The sequence below is a fragment of the Capsicum annuum genome, unplaced genomic scaffold, assembly GCF_002878395.1.
Source record: "Capsicum annuum cultivar UCD-10X-F1 unplaced genomic scaffold, UCD10Xv1.1 ctg4138, whole genome shotgun sequence".
In the NCBI taxonomy this organism is placed as follows: Eukaryota; Viridiplantae; Streptophyta; class Magnoliopsida; order Solanales; family Solanaceae; genus Capsicum; species Capsicum annuum.
Genome location: NW_025848706.1, coordinates 9,917 through 19,697, shown reverse-complemented (window position 1 = coordinate 19,697; position 9,781 = coordinate 9,917). Strand labels below are relative to the sequence as shown.

At 30.7% G+C, this 9,781-nt stretch overlaps 1 long non-coding RNA gene across 1 annotated transcript; it reads right to left on the bottom strand.

Moving 5' to 3' along the window:
- Window positions 1-918: 918 nt before the first annotated feature.
- LOC107851642 lies at window positions 919-2,939 on the bottom strand. The gene is made up of 2 exons (XR_001669109.2): window positions 2,350-2,939; window positions 919-1,378 (listed from the first exon to the last, which is right to left on the bottom strand). It is a non-coding gene; the product is annotated as an uncharacterized LOC107851642 (long non-coding RNA).
- Window positions 2,940-9,781: the final 6,842 nt, after the last annotated feature.

The following is a 9,781-nucleotide window of genomic DNA, read 5'->3' as shown; positions in this document are numbered from 1 at the left end:
AACGTTCTTGAATGCTATTTGTCTTGTGGCTTAGTTGAATCCCGAAGATAGAGTTGTTACTAATTCTTTCGTGTGCTCATGGGAGAAACTCTAACTATCTTCAAGAAGAATATTATCGTGCCTCTAAGTCAAGCAAGTTTAATTTTAAATTTCTTGTACAATTATCATTATTGTTCTAACAATTTAAAGATAGTTATCTCTATGGATTCTACATCAATATCGAATAGTATTCTATCTTTGCCTAATCCTAATTTGAAATATTTGATGGCAAAAACTTTCCTAGATGGTGTGAAAAAATGAAATTCTTTTTAAGGAGATTAAAGTTGGCATATGTTCCTGAAAAATCTTGTCCTAATGTTCCCAATTTTGATGTAGTATCTGACGAGGCTAGTTTGATTAAAGAACAAATTTTCAAGTGGCAATATGATCATTATTTGTGCAAGAATTATATGTGCGGAGGAATGTCCAATAAATATTATGATCAATACTATGTTAAATACAAATTTGCTAAATAGATATGGGACACTCTTCAAGCTATTTATTTAGAACAAGAAGCGAGTTCCAAGAAATTTCTTGTTCCAAATTTTATGGAGTTCAAAATGATTGATGACAAGTCAATCACTGAACAAGTACAAGAATTCCAACTTATAGATAATAAAATTGCTATATATAAAGTTTTTCTTCATGAAAACTTCCATGTTGACGCTATTATATCAAAACTTCCTCCATCTTAAAAAGAGTACCGAATCGAACTCTTACACAAAAAGGAAGATTTGACTCTTGAACAATTATTGCAACACTTACAAATTGAAAGACACGATATTGTGACAATCATATTTTGAAAGAAACTGTGAAAGGATATAAAGTAATTCTCAAGTTATTTTAAAAACTTAAATTTGCCTAAATAAAGAAAAAATATATTAAACAACCAAAATAAAATATATAATTTCAACATGAGTTTGCTCCCTGAATATTCATCCAGATTAATTAAGTTACAAATAAATAATTAAGTTAATCACAAGCAAATAAAGAAAATAAAATTGAAATTTGGGCCCCTTTCTAGCTCAATTCAGATCTGCCTAGGTTTTGCGCCAGAAACTCATGGACTTGGGTCCAATATCAGCTTTGTATACCAATTGTATACTGATTGTATTCCAGACTTCATTTTCTGTGTTTTCTGTATATCAATGTATATTGGGGCGTATATCAGCCCAAAGTGAACCTAAACATCAGCATTTTCGAGATCTTGACCCATTTTTCAATTCTTGCAACTTGTATATCAGTCTCTTTCTCATATATCTTCAGTATATCGTTGTGCATCAGTCCCATTTTGAGCCTTTGGCATGAGATTTCGTTTCGGAAGAATGGAATTTGGTTCCTTAGATGCAAAGAGAGAGAACGGAGTCCAATGACATTGCATGCATCAAAGGAAAATAAATAAAATTAGTACAAATCAAAATAATTCATCCAAAGTGAAAGAAAAGAAAAGAAAATGAACAATGAATTATCTAAAACTTCATCCAAATAATGTCATTTTCAACCAATTCAAACACCCACAGATATTATGCGAACTGGGAAAAAAATAGAAGAATAAGTGTGGTTCTCCGGATAAACTAAAACATTTCAGACTTTCAGAAAACAATCAAGTCAAGAAAGGTATAAACATCACATGAACCATACAGATTTGCCCTTAAGGAACCTTTTCTTTAACAATTTATGGGTTTCACGAAGAAAGCACGTAATTTTATTTGAGATTTTGGAAATTACTTAAGTAACACAATTAATTAGTGATGATGAACAAACAAATTTATCAAGATTAAATTAAATTTTTAATTGCTAGTCTACTAAAACAATTTGGATAACCACGAAGGAAGAAGAAATTCATGTAGACTCGTGCAAACAAAGCACAAAATTTTACTGATTTAAACATTTGGCTAAGTGGAAACAAGAAAAGAAACTACAATTATATTATTATGAAAAACATCTCGACACTTTCTACTATCACTCAAATTCAAGACTTAGTCATATCGGGTTTAAAAAGATGGATCACTGATAGATCGAAAATAGTCTTTTAAGAGCTGAAACTGACATGAAAATCTCAATCATACAGACAAGGCAAAGTTAGATCCAAAAATATGATTCATTTCTAGCCAAAAAACAAGATAAGCAGAGTAACTCTCAATTAATCAAAGAGCAAAATTAGTCATGAGAAACAACGTACACAAGCACCAAATCGTCAAAGTAGTAAAAAAAACCTAGATTTCTACAGAACATAATCCCACCATAACTACGATTACAAAAAAAATGCTACTAATACAAAGAAGAAGAAGAACAGAAAGATATATTTACCTTTTTCGGAGCAGCAAATCGGGACAACGAGCTAAAATCTTTTTCCATAGCTAAAATCCCTGATAAATGATAATCTTTGCTATCCAAGCTCTCCCCTTTTTAATGAAAACAATAGGCTATTACAGAGGCCAAATCGAATGAAATTTGAAAATTCTACTGATGTAGGCTAGAAATTCAAGGGTGTTTCTGGAAATTTATTGGAAAAATTCAAATTCAAATTCAAGAATGGGATAAGGTTTGTTGAGCTGGAACCGTACTAATTCGTCTGAATTTTCATTGAATTGTGCAACCCGAACGTTGGCTGGTAGGTGTCGTTATTGGCTGAACTGGATGTGGATATGGGTCGGTTCGCAGGTATGGATCGTTGATGTTGGGTCATCGGCTGTTGTTGTTGTTTCTATTGAAATTGTTGTACGTTGCTGATATCGATTGTTGAATGAAGTTGTTGGTCTGTACGGCTGAAGCTGTTGATATCCTGAGTTGTTTTTTATCGATATTGGCTGACAGCAGAAGAGGGGTAAAGTGTGGATTGGGTAGGGGTATAATTGGTGGGCCGGTTCGGTGGAACATTATAAAAAAATATTAAGAGTAAATATTATAAAATATACCAGCATTCTTTTTATTTACAAAATATAATTTTTATTTACAAAATCTATAAACTATTTAGATGTCATTTTATATTAAAAATTCTAACCCTTTTCTCACATTATTCTTCTTTCTCGTACTTCTTTTTAATCACATTCGAGAATACTAGTAAACCAACAGTTTACACATACTGCAACTTAAAAACATTAACCCTAAAAAACTTCATCTTAAGCTCTTTCACCACGAATTCTTTAGCAAGTTGAATATCCTTAGGCATAATCGTAACCCTCTTAGCATGAATAGCACTACTTTGAAACAAACCAACAAGGTAAGCCTTAGCAGCCTCTTGTAGAGCAGCAACAACACTAATTTGAAACATCAGGTCCATTTTGAAATCCTGTGCAATTTTTCTCACGAGTCTCTGAAACGGCAGCTTCCTGATCAACAACTCCGTCGATTTCTAATACTTCCTGATTTCCCTCAAAGACATAGTTCCTGATTTCCTCTTTTAATTTTTATTTAATCTTTTTGGGTTCTTCTATATCTAATTTTGTTGATTACATAGAAATTCTTGAGATCTGTTTTAGATTCGTTAATTTTGGTTGATTTTCTACATGATTTTTGATTTCAAATTTTGATTTGTTTTGTTAGATGTGTTTCGATTGCAATGCTAAGAATCCAACTTGGGCATTGGTGACGTATGAGATCTTCTTGTGTATTGATTGCTCCGTTGTTCATCGCCGCCTTGGCGTTCATATCAGTTTTATTAGTTAACCTTTTTTTTTCTTTTCATTTTATAGCTATTATTTTGGCTTAATGAGCTGATTTTTGCTTGGTACGATTTAATATGGCTGAATTTTTAGTGATAATATGCTAAAAACTATGACTTTGGTGTAATTTAGACACTAGCAAAATGCACAGAGTCTTAAATGCCATGACTTATAACCTATGTTGCTTCGGACTTTAAAAAAAATAATACATTTGGAGAGTCCGACAAGAGTGTGACGACATTTTTGAAGACTCCGACTATCATAGTATATAACACAATATTTGTGGTTTTTGATAGATATTGAATTCTCATGTTGTAGAATTATGTGAAGAAATGTTGGAAGATGACGGATTTTATTGAGTAGTTATGGAGAATTTTTTTTTTTTCAGTATTCACTTTTATCTCAATCTATTGATAAACATTGTGCTCCATAGTATATGCATCTCATCTTTTCATATAATTTATATTTTTTTATTTTTTCGTATTGTTATCTTCTTCTTTTTTGTTTTGTTTTGGTGTTTTGTGATTTTTTTGGTGTTTTTTCAGCCAATAAATGCCGTTTTCGATGATGGGTGGGATGGTGGCTTTAATTGGACTAACCGATTTCGGCGTTTTCTAATGAATTTTCGACGGAAGGAGGGTCTATCCGGCGAATTTCACCGTGACAGTGACCGACAACGACAGTAATGATGTTTTACTGGCGAGTATTAGCCTGGACCATTCATGTATTCATAAAATAGATACGTATATAATGTAATATAAGTATAATATGTATTCTATAAATACAAATTGTTACACTTTTGAAATGTAAAGTTTATACATGTCACAGTTTAGATACGTTTTTATGAATACATATTGCTAAGATTTGTATTTATGTTAAGTTGTATTTGTTATTAATTAGATTTTGACTATGATATGTACTTCTTTCTTCTTGATAAACATAATTTTTGTACCAGTTATGTATAAATAGAATACACATGTATTTGATTTGCTTGAAGTATATGAAATGTATTTGTTATTGGTTAGATATAATTTTTTTGTTATTGCTAATATTTGTATTTATTGCTCTCTTATATTTGTTATTCCTGAGATGATCACAATGTTTGTATTTTGTATTTTGATGTTTGATAATTTAAATATGGAACAGTGATGTATTCACAAAACATATATGATAGTTTTATGATATATTGTATAATGAAACTGTAAGATGTATTTCATAAATACATATGTGTCCTGCTTTTACATATAATTATATTTTGGTGGTGTATAGATATTGCATGATCAGTTATACATGACAAGAGTATTGCCCAAATTTGCTCCACATATAGGATGTCATACGGTCAACGACATTGAAGATCGTATTAAGTATATGTTAACAAAAAATTAGTACAAGATGTTTTGTAATAATAGCATTTTTGTTGTCTACATGAAGAAGAAGAGTTGTGTGGTCCAAGCGCAATTAGGAAGAATTTGTTGTATTTGACAATAGTTAACTTTAGGTGGACTAACATTTAGTTGAATATTTCTTAGGTTTTATATGTAACTTTAATGTTGAAAGACGATATTTTAATGTTTATTTGATGTGATATTTAAATTTTTGATGTTTAAACTATAAAATAAAAATTTTCGTGGTTAGTTTATGTTACTGTTATGCATATGTCGGTATGAATATGTGGTTTCCAGTTTTGAATATATTTTTGAGTAATTAATATGTATATTCCAGTTACTATATGTATTTTCCATATATGCATTTGTTTTTCAATTTTATGCATATGTATTTTGAGTAATGCATGTGTTTTTTCAGATATGCATATGTATTTATGCATAATGCATATGTATATATTATTAACGCATATATATTTATGCATAATGCATATGTATATATGAATATTGCACATGATTTTTACAAGTCTGGATATATATTTTATGCTATGGATATACATACATACATTTGTCTAAATATGTATTTTTCGGCTATGCATATGTATATATATTTGTCTAGTTTAATACGTATGTTTTTTACTAGATATACATATGTATTTAAGCAGATATGCATATGAATTTATGAGTTATCCATAGATTTTTTTCAATTATGTGTACATATCTATGAATAATACATATTATGTATGATTAATGCATATATTTACAAAAAAAAACATATGTATTTAAAGTTTTCATTACGTAATTGATATGACTTTATATGTATTTTTTAATTTTTTTTTTTATTTATTACATAAAGGTATGTTAACTTATTCTTAGTTTTCATAAATGGGCATAGGTGCTTAATAGATTCTCATATGTATTTTTTCAGATTAAAAATTTGGTAAATGTGGCTTTCAGTTTCTTAAGTATAAATCAATGATGTTATATGTCTTGTATGATATATTCATAATGAATTAAGTTAAGCAAGTTCAGTAAAAAAATTATTACAATTTAACCATAACAAATTCAATAACATCAAATATTTTAGTCAAAATTTAGAATCATATAATTATCAGTGAAAAAATGAAGCAATTATTTTTTTGACATAATGCTACATTATGAACAGATCAACATTTAAACTATAACTACAACATTTAAACTACAACAATATTATTGTACATTTTCCCATAGACGTCACATACATGCATAATGTGGTACATCATTGTACACACCACCAACAACTTTTATGATGCTTGCATTACGATCAAAAACTACACACACGTTTTCTTTCACCGTATATTTTCTTCAGATTCTCAAAGAACCAAGTCCAAGATGCATTATTTTCAGAATCAAGTACACCATATGCCAAAGAAAATATATGTCCTGCATATTGAAAAAATACATATAAGAATACATGATTTTTACACATAAAATACTGCATATGTATATTATAAATACATATAGTTGGAAACATATGAAACTGCTAGTGAACACATAAACGTACTACATATGTATATTATAAATACATATAGCTAAAAACATATCTAATCTTCATAATGTTGTTTATATGTCCATCTACAAGAGTGTTTAACAAGAACATGTATGTTTCTCATTGTCAATCTCCAGAACACAAGAAAATAATTAAAATAAAATTTAAATATCAAATATGTACAATATACAACAACTAATTCGTACATACAAAATTGTAAAATGAATTCTAACGGAAAGAAATCTTTTATTCAAATACTAGTTATCATCGACTAAAATTCAAATTTAACATATAACAATTGTATCTCAATTTTCACATTACATAACGACACAGATAACTTTGAATTAAATAAAAATCGCTAAAACAATTTTTTTTATAAACTGATAAAATTCATATACGATCTCACATTTTTTAATTCCGCGACTGTTATGCAATTTTGTTACAAGTTTTTCAGTAATTTTTGCATTTTTATTTTATGAAAATCACAAATAGAATCAAGTTTGTTTCAAACTCAAATATGTACTATATACAATAACTAATTCGTGTATACAAAACTACAATTCAAACAGACAAAAAAGTTTTAGTCCAACACTAGTTATCCTAAACTAAAATTCAAATTTAACATATAAAAATTGCATCTCAACTTTTAAATAATAGAACGACAAGAGCAAATTTGAAATTGAAAATTTTTTTTACTTAAACCATTTTTTACGAGAACTGATAAAATTCATATACGATCTCAAATTTTTGAATTACGCGACCAATACACAAATTTGTTACAAGTTTTTCAACAATTTTGCACTTTAATTTTATGAAAGCCACAAATAGAATAGAGTTAGTTGATCAATACCTGTAATTGGACCGTTGTATTTTCAATATTTTTTTCAAAATTTTAGTCAATCAGCAAAAAAAAATAACATGAAGGAAAACATTTTTGAATTTGAATTTGATTTGAGTTGCTGCATATGAAAAACGTTTTTTGAATTTTCATTAGTAGTTGTAATTTAACAGTTGTAGTAAAAAAGAGTTTTATAAGGTAAAAAAATCTGTAAAATTAAATTTGCCATAAATTAAGAAACAATTTTTTTCTTATTTAACTCAAACAGATTAGCATTAATTTAGGAAGGGAATCTCTAATTGTATATGTATTTAAATATCAACAGTTTACTAAAATACAAAATACATATTGTTATTTTTTGTAATTTTGAAACTGTTGCTATAAAAGTTACAATTAAGGCTCTATAATTGCTATTTCTTAAATTTTCCCTTAAATTAATAGGGTAGGGTTTAAGACAAGGTTGTTTAATAAATCAATAGGCCAATTGCATTGCAATTGTGATCAAATTGATTTCAATTATGATCAAATTCAATAAATTAGCTAAAATCAAAATAAAATTTGATACAAATTATCAACCAGTTTAATCCGAAGTTTCTTGGTTTAACAAAATCAAATAAATATTTTTTAAATAAATTATTTTTGAGAACAAATTATGCGTAATCAATACTTTATCCATTTGAATTAATTTTTGAGATAACCCTTTATTAGGGTGAGGTCCGCCATCTCGTTAACTCATCTTTCCACCTTAATATGGACAATACACCTCCAACCAGACTGACCCATCCAGAACCACCCGATAAGGGACCAAGTCAAATGGCTATTGACCAAGGTAACCCTCCATCGTACAACGATAAAGTGAAGGGCAATTGTATCACCTCGATACACTACCAACCAACCTTTCTGATCGAAGCGTCGAAAGATTCAATTGTTAAATCGACTAACTCAATCTCCCCTCTCTGAAGATGATAAGCTTCGGATCTACAAGCCCTGGAGATTCTCAGTAATAATCAAAGCAGTGTGGAAATAATTTAACCACCAATATCTCAAATTAAAGCTGACAGAGATATGGAAAATTCAAGAGGCCTTTGCACTCATAGATCTGGGTATGGGTTTCTACACTGTGAAATTATGTAATGTAGAATGCCAAAAGAGAGCCCTACAATAAGGTCTGTGGTTTATCACCGGGGCATACATATCAGTCCCGGCTTGGGAACCGAATTTTGTCCTAACAGAGATGAAGATCCAAACTACGATAATTTGGATTCGTCTACCACAAATGCCCACTGAATTCTATGACATCAAAATTCTGGAAAGGGTTGGGAATAAGCTAAGAACATTGGTAAAGATTGATGTGTGCACATCCTCGACATTATGAGGCCGATATGCACGCATTTGTGTTCAGATTCCAATAGAAGCACCCTTAAAACAGGTCATCTCCATTGGTGGTCACCAACAAGCTATTCACTATGAGGGTGACAACTTCTTATGCAAAATTTGTGGATGCCTCGGACATACAACTGTGAATTATAGGAATCGTCCTCCTCTCCCAGCTACTATGACAGAGGAATTGATAGACACACAACCAGTGAAAACCATGGATTACAAATGGCATACTGTTACCTTCAAAAGAGGTAAAGAGAGGAGAACTAACATGGCCAAAATCACCACCAACATTGCAAATCCAGGTAAGTACCCTTCTTCTATGGGAACACCGACTGGTGATTCTTTTCTCACTTCAGAGCATAAGGGTAACACCAAAGGAAATGCTCTGGAGTGCATACCTGACTTGAGGCTGGACCAACCCACTACCCATTTGGACAATCTCTCAAGTCCATCGACTACTCCCAGGTCTCCAACAATTGGGCCAACCAATACCAGGCCCATTACTGGGAAAGACCAAGGTAAGACTAAATCAAATTACAGGATTAACAACAAACACATGGTCCCAACACACAAGCCCACCTCTTTCACTTCTCAATACAAGGGTGACAATCTTGACCTGAATGAGAAAGGTAATAGAGGCATGCATGGACAAAAACAAAAGAGCCCCACTAATCCCCAAAAAGAGAAATCGACTGAGACTGGAAACCTCCACAAACCTTGAAATTTGGAGCTTCTTTTTGCCTCTTCTAGTCAACCCACGGCTTCTCACCTAGTAAATAACATCTCAACTAGTCATATCACTAACCATGAGATGACTGATGAAGGAGACAATAATGGCCAAGAGGCTTCTAACCTTCCCAAGGCCAAGGAAAACTCAATGCCTAATTCTAAGTGTTTGGCTCAAACTGAAATCCATTCTCTTTCGAACAATATTCCAAAAGATGAT